Below are 11,783 nucleotides of genomic sequence, written 5' to 3'. Positions count from 1 at the left end.
AAACAACGATTGTCCTTTGTTGAACCGAGCATTTTCCATGGCTCATGCACAGGGCCGATATTAGCATCCCACAAAACCTGTTCCTTGGAACACACTTTAGGAAATCTCATTTCAGAACCATTCTCTGTTTGATTTGTGAAAAGAATCAGCTATCACCAGGATAGACTGGGTCATCTCAAAAGTGGAGAGAAGTTTTCTCATTGGTCCAGTCCCTAGTTCTGGTTGGCCCCGTCTGTGTCTGGAGGTTCATGTTTGCAGGAAGCCTGGCAAGGACTTTGAGACCCACAGCAGTCAAGGAACAGAGCAAGACCAACTGGGTCAGAGGAGGGAAGCATTGCTCCAAGTACATGACCATGTCGAGCTACACCCTCATTTACCTGTAGTCACGCTTTGGCCGTTTTCCTCTGCAACCTCAACTACCTGGAGCCAGCCAGAAACTCGGATATTAGGCAGACACACTAATGAGGGCCTTGCCTCCTCTTCCCCAACTCCAGAGGCGGAGAAGGAGCAAACATCTGGCTCTGTCTTGTTTACTGTCGCCTTCCAGCGCCTGCCACAAAAGAGACACTGGACAAATATTTGTCGAAGGAAAAGTTGTTCCTCTCAATGTCAGTGTGCCTGTCTTAGCAGGATGGACTTTGCAATGCAGAGAAGGAAGACATCAAACGTTAAGAAAAAGGCACCAGAATTCAACATACTACAGTCTGGGGCTGGTCATCACAGGTTGTTCCCGACCATCAGCCACTTTGATCACTGGTCATCCTTCTGCTTCTGAGGGCTGAACACCAGCAGGATTTTGAGGTCTCGCATTCCTGAAATGTCTCTGCTTTCCATCCATGTTCTGTACCACTCACCCACTCGCCTAAGCAAGAGAGGCGAGTGCCATGGAGAGAAATGTGTATCTTTCCCTGCACAGAAATGAGAATCCACCCACATCTGAGATCGCCTGATTTCCATCCTCCAGCAATCAAAGATGTTTCGGTCACTCCTTTCACAGGTGACTACCTATCTACAGGAGGCTATAAAAACTGATCATCTTAAAATGGACAAGGAATGTGAGCCGAAGTGGATGATGGCGTGTTAGCGCTCCCAGAAGGGCGTCTGGAGCCCTGTCCTCCGATAGCCGTCTCTTTCTGGAGGGATCTTTGGAGAAAGTCAACTAGTAATTCATTAGAAATGATTAAAGTGCCTACTATGTGCTTATCACTGAGGGCAACTTTTAAGAGAAAGGTAAGCAGTGCTAGATGTGGTCCCAACCCACAAGGAGCTCACTCTTGGCCAAAGGGCATGAGCTGGCTGGCTGTTAACAAGCGACAACAGATAGACAATCTGACACAAAGACAGATCGACAGATACAACACGCATTTGTCATTCATTCAGAGACACATACTGTATTTTGAAAAATGGTCAAACTCACCAGGAATCAAAGATCCCCGAATTAAAACAACTATAAAATTAACAGCAGTTCTTTTTAAAGAGAGCATTAAGTAATGGTGACACTGTGAAAGACTGTTACAACTTGTCTTCTGCTGGTCCTGGAGTAAAATGATACAACCTATCTGGAAAGCCATTACTTCAGAAGCAAACCCGGCCAAATGTAGCACAGTATCTACTGGTAACAAACGGGGTTACAAATTGAGTTTTATTGTCATCTTTACAACACATCTGAATATACCAGACTTTACCCATAAAACGCGCATATTTTTTTACAATCAGGAGAAAAAACAATAAATAGATAGATAGATGAATAGACACAGATAGACAGACAGAGGGACGCTCATGGCTATTCACCTCAGAACCCATTCTAAGGAAATGATCTGAAATACGAGAACAACTTTATGCATAAAAATGTTTATCTCTGTGCCATTCATACTACCAAAAAATTTAAAACTCCATATACATCTGTGCAATGGAATACACTCAGTCACTTAAAAAGACGATATCAGACAGTTTTTAATGACATGGAAAATACCTACGGTACAATGCCACGTCAAAAATCATGGTACAGAGTTATGTACTTTTTCTCAATTATGTGAAAAAAATGTGTGTCTACATAGAAAAACATCAGGCACTCTGAAAGAGCCGTTACTGAGGTTATCTCTAGAGAGTTGATTTATGGTTTACTTCATCTTTTTCTTCGTGTTTTTCAATTTTCTACAGTGAGCATAAATTCAGGAAAAGAGCTTTAATGTTGCAAGGTAAAATTTACAGTTTCACCTAACGGGGAGGGGAAAATATATTTGAATGCCAGATAAAATTAGTTATGCTAATGGCTGGAGCACTCTCGTGTTACCAAGCATTAACCTGAGATGGGACAGAGAGGAGGAGAAGCCTGCAACAAGGGGTTTTTTAAAGGCTGGCCCATAGTCTTTCCAGATTAATGGGGGGCAGGGGTGGGGGGGTGCCAGATTTAGCAAAATAAATAAATATAGGTAAAAATATAGGACCCCCAATTAGATTTGAATTTTCAATCAATGAATATTTTTGAGTACTATAGGTATGTCCCATGTGCTATTTGGGATATGCTTATACTAAAAATAAAAAAAAAAATGTCGTTTATTTAAAATTCAAATTTGATTGTGCACCCTATTTCCCACTTGGCAACCCTATGGGGGTAGGCACATGCTAATTATTCTGAATAAACTATTTTGTGATTTTGGTTCCTTTCTGTTTTTCGCATCATGGAGGTGGGGAAGGGCTGGGTTTCATCAGTCTGGTATGTAGCTCCACCTGAGAAAGGAGGGTTCCTTTTGTGATTAGGGACCTTAACCACTTGTGCATTAATGCAATCAACAAACACTGTGGACCACCTATCTTGCACCAGGCACAGGTGCTGAGGTGGGAGTAGGGATGTGATAGGGCAGTGGTGTGTTCAGGTGAATTTGACCACTTCAGGGTCTAGTCAACAGCTCAGTATGTATTTGTATCCGCATCATATCAGGGGGCTCCCACTGTCCCCTTCTTCCCCACGCACTCAAAAAGATGGAAAGAGACAAAATCAGGAAATGCATTTCTCCTCCAACACACACACACACACACACACACTCACCATTTTCATTTCCACCATTGTGCCTATTACCTTCTGTGCCTTCCATTCTGAATGTCCTCCCATCTATTCTCCAACCCATCCAGTCCTTGTTCATCTGATTCATATCTCCTCTCTAAATGCCCAAGTCACATACATCCAAGCACAGAAATACTACTGCTAATATTGGATGCCATTTCTTGAGCATCATTTTCTGCCAGGCACCTCACGAGATGCTTTATTCACATTATCTCAGGTCTTCCGGCTCTTCCTCGGTGGGGCCGTGACGGGAGTGGCTGTGCACTCATCTCTCTGAGCTGTCCAGCTCCATCCTCATCGCTGCGGTGACACCCACACCTGCCACTGCTGTGACTGCACAGAGGACCCTTCGTGGCACCCTCAAGGGCCACAATGGCTGTGTGATCCAGATCACTCCCACTCCCCAGTTCTGGGACATGATACTGTCCACTTGGCAGAGGGTCTCTGGCTCCTGAGATAAAACCGTCAAGCTATGGAATTTTCTGGGTGTATGCAAATACACTGTCCAGGATGAGAGCCACTCGGGTGGGTGTCTCGTGTCTACTTCTCACCCAAAAGCAATCCCATCGCTGTCTCGTGGGGCCGGGACAAGCTGGTCAAGGTAGAAAACTTGCAAACTGCAAGTTGAAGACCAGTCTCATGGGCCACACGGGCTACCCGGACACTGTGACTGTCTCTCCAGATGCATCCCTCCACACTTCTGGAGGCAGGGAGGGGCAGGCCATACTGCAGGGCCTCAGTGAAGACAAGCACCTGTACACGCTAGATGATGGGAGCCGAGACGGGCTGCGCGCTGCCACGGGCCCAGCATCAAGATCTGGGCGGGCAAGATCAGTGTCGTCAGATCCAGCAGCGAAGCAGAGCCCCCGCTCCCCAGTGCACCTCTCCGGCCTGCTCTGCTGATGGCCGCATACTATTTGCCGACTACACAGACAACATGGCATGATGTGATGATGATTGGCACCCGCTAGAAATCTATGGCAGAGCTTTAGAAGTAAACAACTGGTTTTCTGACTTGAAAACTAAAACTTGTAATTTGGTCCCATTTTACAGGCGAGAGAGTTGAACCACAGAGATACACCGTGAATCCTCGGATGGTGCGGATTGAGATAGGGTATTGAAAGCCTCAGTGCTGCTTAGTATAAAGCAAGTACTCAGTAAACAGTGGTAACATTTTCTTAAAGAGGCAGACACCTAGAGAGGAAGATACGGAACAAAGAATAATAATAATAAAAATAGCACCCAAATTTATGGAGACAGAGTGTCAGGCGCTGTGCTATTTTACACTTTACAGCTGTTATTCCATTTAATTTTCCCCTCTTCTGTAAGCAGGTAGTGCTGTCTTCCCTTTTGATAGATAAGGAGCCTGAAGCTAGTAGGGTTTGGAGCCAACATTTGATGGGCTGCAGTGGGAGCAAGGATCAGCTCCCCGGACTTGAGCTCGGAAGACTCTTAGAAGGAGGTGGAGGGCATCCCGGCAAATGTCACGCACATCACGGCTTTGCCTGAGTGCTACAGCCTGCACTCAGCATTGGGCACTTTCTCCTCTAAGACCCAGGGACCAGGTCTCCTGTGGTCGCGTGGTCTGAGGCAGGGAGGACAGGACGCTAAGTGATACTCCTGGCCTGAGGGAGAAGGGGGGTGGGTGGGGGGCGTCTCAGCTTGGCTGTCGCGGGCTCTTGGGCAAAGACAAGCTCCCAGCTACCCCATGGCCCATCTACAAAGTGAAGTGGATTAGCGGCTCGCTTTCAATCAGGCTGAGTTACGAGCTCAGCGATTTGTGGGACGTTTACACGAACCAGAAGATGTGTTATCTGATGAAAATTGCTTAATTTAATATCCTGGCTTGACAGGCGAAGAACTCTACCTTTTTGAGAGAATCTGCCAGGGTGGATGATGTCTTTAAAGTCCCTGGACGTGTGTAAGAAAAGCAACTGCTATCCTCTCGTTACCCATCAAGGAACAGAAATTAGTTCTTGGGTCCAGTGGGCAATGAGCCATTGGATTATGGGCCCAGGGAGGCCTCAGAATATCCACTTTCATTGCATGACCCAAACAAAGCCGTGCTCAACCCAGACCCCGGGATGCGAGTGGTCTGGTTTCACGCTCTTAGAGAGACAGGCACTCAAGCACAGCTCTTCTGGGCCAGAAGCCTGGCTGGTGATGAATTATGATTCAGCCCAGAATTAAAAACTTTTTAAACAATATAAAAATAGAAGCTACCACCAGAATACTGTGTTTCTGTGAGCTTTTTATTCATTAGTTCAGCACAAAGCTACTGAGGGTTGAACGCGCCATTCAGAATTTAGCGCACAGCAGAGTCCCCTGGAGGGTCTGTAATTGCAGATGGCGGGGCCCCACCTTCAGAGTTTCCGACGCAGGAGGTTTGGGGGTTGGGGGGCCCCCAAAATTTGCATTTCTGCCAAGTCCCCAAGTGCTGCTGCTGCTGGTGGAGCCGCCACTCTTTGCGAAGCGCCGTGCCAGGCACGTGGTGAACGGTGTCACCTGGTATCTCCTTGTCCCGTAAGTTCTATGCAAGACAGGCTCCAAGCCCCCATTCTGTGCCCCATAGAAATTCACAGCCCTGCCCAAGACAGCTACAGCTTCCAGGGGACTTGGGATCGTACTGTCATCTTTCACCTTGAATGTCAGAGAGTGTTTAAATCCTCCTGTTCATCCACTGTGTTGTTTCTTTTTCATACTATCCACCCATAGATGTATTTGGCTCTTTTCCTTATTTCAAATCAAGCAAAATAAAAAGAAAAACATAAAACATAAAAAAAATAAAATTTCTGGTTGTGTCAAAGCTTTTACTTAAGACTAAAAGATCCCAAGGGGGCTTACATTGCAAAAATACTTTTAATAATTCAAATTAATAATAGACAGCTCTGTTGTCCAAAGTCTCTGACCACGCCCACTGGGGGATTTGCTCACTGGCCCTTCACTGTGTGTGGCAGCCTGTCCTCATGCCCTTTCCCCAGCTCCTCACTCTCTCTGTTCCTCTTCCACCTCTTCATCTCACCCCTACCCCACCCCACCTCTACACTCCTGCTCCTGGAGCTCCAAATTCTCTGCACTCCATTTCACAGAGTGATTCCATTTTTCCCAGCTCTATTCCCACACTCCACTCCAGCTCCATTTCCGCATATCCAAACTCGTGAAAGTGTGAAGAAAAAAAGCGTTTCCTTTAGCTGGAAGGTTGTTAGAGTCATATACCGTCCACCCCATTCCCCTCCTTCAAGTGCATGGGGATGAACAGGACAGGTGTGTGCCAGGTTGGCACTGTTAACCTAACAGAGAGATGACACGTGTCACACTATTACACTCAGAGTGTATCTTCAAGCACTATGACCTGAGTAAATATTAAGAGCTCTGAGAGAAGGCCAGTGGATAGGAGCAACAGCTCTAGCCATAGAAACCTTGGAAGGCTTCCTAGAGGAGGCAGCATTTAAGCTGAGTTTGAAAGGTAACTGGAATTCTCCATTTGTGTAAAGGGAGAAGGATGGTAACCCTGGAAAAGGGAAATGCACAATAGTCTAACAACCCTCTTTAAGGAAATCCTCACACTGCAGCTTTTCCTCCCTGATCATCACCTTCTGTTGTAAGAGAGAAGAACCCATTTTAGGCCTCTGTTGCAAGTCCTGTAAATCGAGTCCAGCCCCTTTCTTTAGAATGTGTGAGCACTCAACAGCCATACTATTCTCAACTCTGAAGTTTGGCTCAAATTCCAAGATGGGAAAGGCCTTATTTATAATCCCATTACACTGGTGAGCAATTATGGAGCACCACTGTTTAAGAATCTGTGCATGCTGAGCATGTAGGAGCTATTTGAGACTTAACACCCACCCCCGAGGTCTGGAATATAAGTGAGGGGGCAAGGGGGCTCCAGTATTCATAGCCAGTGGGCACAATGTGAAGCTATATGGTCTTCACCTAAACACAATACTCTGCCATGTGATCTGTATCATGGAGAGAGATTGTGTTTAGAGATGGAAAGAGGGAAAAAGAGGACACAATGTCTGTGTATTTAACAGGGCTCTTTCAGTTGCACATAACAGAAATCCACTCCCTCCCCTCCCCCAAAATATTGTCTCATGTAACTACACAAGAGGAAATCAGGCATGGATGGATCAAGGTGATCATCTGATCACTGAACAGTGATCATTTAGACTCTAACTCTCCTTATCTCTAGCGTCTGTTTTTCTCTGTTTTAGTTTCATTCCTTTGATTGCTCCAAAATGTTAACATTTACGTTTAGCAAGCTTAGCAGAAAAGAGATCTTTTTTCTTTCCTGGTAACTCCATCAAAAGTCCATAGCACTGATTGATCCAGCTTGGACTGTGTGCCCACCACTGAAGCCAATCTCCATGGCCAGGGGAATGCTGGCTCGCATTAGCCAGGTCTAGGACACACACACCCCCATCCTGGTGGACAGATGCAGCCAACCCCATCTGAACAACCAGGAACTGAAACTGGGGGGCGGTGGGGGGGGAGTGCGGGTGGGGTAAGGGAGGTGGTCCACAAAGGAATGGACATCAGGCAGGCAAAACTAACAAGTACCCATCCACCTGAATGTGTCAAATGTGAGTTTTTTTAAACCAAGTGTAACCATTATCATTAGTTCCATAATGAATGATAAACAGGTCCCTCCCACCCGAGTCCCTGCCTGGCAGTGTGGGGTAGTGGTTAGGAACATGGCCACTGACCTCAGACTCATGGGCTCGTGTCCCAGCTCCCTAGCTTAGCACCTGAGCACGCTTGGGTAAATACGCATAATAATAGCATCTATTTCTTGAGGTTTAACGAGGCTTAAACGAGAAACTTAAGAGTCTAGAAGACTATCTGTGCTGTTCTAAGTTTTACTCATTGTGCATTTTTTTTTCCTGGTTAAAGGATCTTACCCTTTTACCATATTTTCCAAGGGATTTGTGATTTTAAAAAAATCCCTTCTCTTTCGGGACAGCAGTCCCCTAATCGAAACCTACCCTGAGCACGTGGGTGAGGAGTTGTTCGTGTGCCGTCAGTCACAAGCATGCCTCATTCCTCCGACAGTTTTGGTGGGCTGGTAAAATCTCGGGCCTTATTTGCAAGGCAGCCTTACAGCACAGATCCAGGCGTTCATGCAAGCCTTAGGTGTTCCTCAGGGCTGTCTGGGCGCCCATCTCACTTCAGCCTTCTTAGGTGAGTGAGCAAAGCTGGTGTGTTGGATGAATCTTCAATCCAGGGCTTAAACGAGAGCCTGGCTCCAGACCTCTAAGAAATAGCTTCGCTGGGCATCCATCACTTTGTCAGATTCCTGGGAACGCGCGGCACCAGCGCATACTTTGTGGTAGCCCACATTGGAGATCAGACTGCGTAGGCACACAGCTAAACAGGTCTTCAATTTCAATTAGACACCCCGTCCAGATAACTCGGGGAGAGGGAGGGAGAAGGGTGCAATATGAGGTGGGCGTGCGGAGGGGGTGGCTGATGGAACCGCAGGGTCTCTGAACTCTCCACCACTCTGCCCTTTGCCCTTCCATCCCTGCCTCCCCATCTCCTCTGACTTCCTCCCACTGCCAGCAGAGACCGCCCCCCTCCTACTGCGTGATGGAGGGGAGGCTGCGGGAGGGAGAGCCCAGGAGTGGAGAGAAAGCTGCACTGGAGGGACCACTGGGGGAAAGTCAGACAGGGCGGCCTGTGAGCTGGCTCCACATGTCCGCTTCCAACACAGGGCTTTTCCAAGAATTTCCGAAACACCTGGTCCCCTTGGCCTGTGCAGCAAGGTAGATCATTGCATCCAATTCTTCACTACCTCCCGGAATTAGTATTATACAGCTACACCCACTGCTATGGGATTTCTAGGTCTCTGCTGTCTTCCTGGTGCCTAGAACTGTGCCTGGCACATAGTAGGTACACATTAAATATTTTCTGACTGAATGCAAGGCAGAGAGACCATCCCCCCCAGCCCTGTAAATGAGGAAATAGCACGGCCTATTTAGAGTCACACAGCTATTCAACAAACCCAGATCTGTCTGATTTCAAAGCCACTCATCTTTCCAATATGTCACATGACCTCTTATTCAAGTGTATATATGTTATCAGAATCCTGTCTCTCAAGCCAGCAGCCAACAAAGTGAGGGTGAGGCAGGCATGATCCACTGGAATACAGAAAAAAATACTAAAACTTCTAGATTAGCTCACCTTTTAAGATTTCTATGTATTTCTGTACACGTTTTGCCCTATACAAAGTTTACTACTACAGGGGTGTGTATAATATTTATAGTGCATGCTGAAAGATACATCTTAATGATAAGATGCATGATCAAAAACAAGTATAGTTATTCATCAGTAGAATGGATAAATAAGTTGTGATATAGTCATATAATGGGATACCATGAAAATTGATAAATACTGCCACACTCGACGACATGGGTGAATCTCAAACATAACGTGAAGTAGAAAAGGCCAGATTCAAAGCAGCATACGCGCTACGATTCCGTTTATAGCAAGTACAAAAACCAGACAAATTAAATGCTGGTGTTAGAAGTCGGGATGGTGGTCGCCTGTGGGTGGGAGGGTGGGTGGGCTGGGAGCAGGACTCTGGGGAGCCTCTGAGGAGCTGGCAGGGTTTTATTTCCTCATCTTGGTGGTGAATACACCGGTGTGTCGACGTTGCGATGGTTCACAGCTGTACACGGTGCCATGTGGATTTCTCTTTGTATGTGTATCTGTTACACGCTGATAAAGAGCTGATACACTAGATTCTTTGCCCATCTTCCCATTGAACGGTGGGGCCTGACTCCTCTCCCCTTGGATCTGGTCTTGCCCCAGCGTGTCAGTTTGTGTCTCTTGAGAAGCAGATGGGGAGATGGCGTTAGGAGTCCAAGAGGTGTCTTGGGCATAACCAAGCATCCCTGAAAGCTGAAGGGGAAGGAAGCAGGGCTGGACAGGGACAGCCTTGCACTGCGATGTGTACCTCACAATGTCTTGAGCAGCTCAATGCGGAGCTCCAGAGCAAAGGACGCTCATCAGAGGAGTCTAGCACGGGGGAGAAATGGCCAAGCCCTGGGACCCCCACTAGCTCAGTCACTGGCTGGAGGCCCCGTGGCCGGAAGGCAGCTCCTGCAGGTACTGCCATTGGAGGCTGCGATGGGAGACACTGCTCCCAGCCGAATGACAAATTCTTTCTTGAAGGGAGTTCCAAGAGGCGCACCTCCGTGGCTGCTACACTTGGGACCCTGGCTGACCCTCTGGGATTTCCGAGGCTAGGTCCTAAGAAGCCTTGTAGCTTCTGTCCTCTTGGAACATGGGCTCCTGGAGACCTGAACTTCCATGTAAGCCGTCTGGCTGCCCCGAGACTGCCCTGCTACGAGGAAGACCCGGTTAGCCATGTGGAGACAGAGAGAGGCGTGGGCAGCCCCAACTGGCCCAGACATCCCGCCCTGGACTCAGACGTGAAGAAGCCATCCTGAATTTTCCAGCCCCAATAGATGCCACGTGGAGAAGAAACAAGAAGCCAAGCTGAGCCAGAACCAAGGCCCCGGACCCACGGCTCCAGGCAAGCTGTCCCCGCCCTTTCGACTTGGGGAGCCACCTCCGCGAAGGCCTCAGTCTCTACAGAGCGTGAGCAGACCGTCCTTTTTCTGTTACGATCGAATTTCTGACCGACAAAATCACGAGAATAGGAAAATGGTGCTTTCCCTGATGAAGCTTGGGGGTAGTTTTTTATGCAGCAATAGATAAATGGAACGGTTTATTTAAAAGAAAGAAAGTTCAGAGCCCCTGCTGGTCTGAGCCACGTGGGTACGTAATTAGAGTGAAGAATAGCATTTTCATTATCTAATCTGAGCCTCTAGCGCATACGGTTTAGGAAGAATGCTCACAATTATGAAGAATAGCACAGCACATTCGTTGTGCTGTTTACCAGCTGTGTGGCCTTGAGCATATGGCTTCACTTTTCTGGGCTTTCGGTGAACTCTTTAGTAAAATGGAAAGAATGAACGGGCTTGAATGAGACAAAGCGTCTGAAACACTTAGCATGTTGCCTGGCACGTAGGGAATGCTCAACAAACATCAGTTACTATCGGCTCCCTCACCAGGATCTGTTTTCCTATGTGACAAAAGGAAATAATAAGGCTGGACCCACCCACCCGTCAGAGTGGAAAGGATCAGACAGGGTTCAGAGGGATTCAGAGCCACAGCCAGCCAGCCGCAGAGCCTACGCTTCCTGCTCAGAATGCTGTGCTCTCCGTCCGCTCCCCAGCCCCAAGGGACCGGTCTGGGTGCTGTCTGAGAAGAGAGGTTTGCACCCCAGGCTTAAGAGAAGCAAAGACAAAACTGGGGAGGGTCAGTAGCGGGCAGCATCTTCAGAGCTGGCACACTTTCCAAGGTGAGCCAGAGAGTCCTGGCTGGTGGAAGGCCTCACCCGGTCTCCCCGAGCCCAAGCCCCAGTCCAGACCCGTTAGCACGCCCTGCTCCAGAGCCGGTGGGCATGACCCCAAACTGGGGTGTTGATTGCCACATATCTCCCCTCCCAGAGCCACAGAGCTGGGCTGCAGGGCCTCCAGGCACCAGCTTCTCTGGCCAGATCACCCTTTCTTCAACCCTGAGCAAACCCTAAAATGTGGCTTGTGGTCCTCGAGGACCACCTGGTCTGCGTCTCTCACAGTGGAGATCCGCATGGGAGGAAGAAGAAAAGCGGCCAGAGAAGGGGTGGTAGACACTCTACTCCGTATTT

General features: G+C 47.9%; 1 pseudogene; it reads left to right on the top strand.

The window, feature by feature from the left end:
• The first annotated feature begins 2,681 nt into the window (after nucleotides 1-2,681).
• LOC139084631 (small ribosomal subunit protein RACK1-like) lies at nucleotides 2,682-4,010 on the top strand (annotated as a pseudogene).
• Nucleotides 4,011-11,783: the final 7,773 nt, after the last annotated feature.

Source organism: Equus przewalskii, chromosome 7, assembly GCF_037783145.1.
Source record: "Equus przewalskii isolate Varuska chromosome 7, EquPr2, whole genome shotgun sequence".
Lineage (NCBI taxonomy): Eukaryota > Metazoa > Chordata > Mammalia > Perissodactyla > Equidae > Equus > Equus przewalskii.
This window is presented reverse-complemented; position numbering and strand designations above follow the sequence as displayed.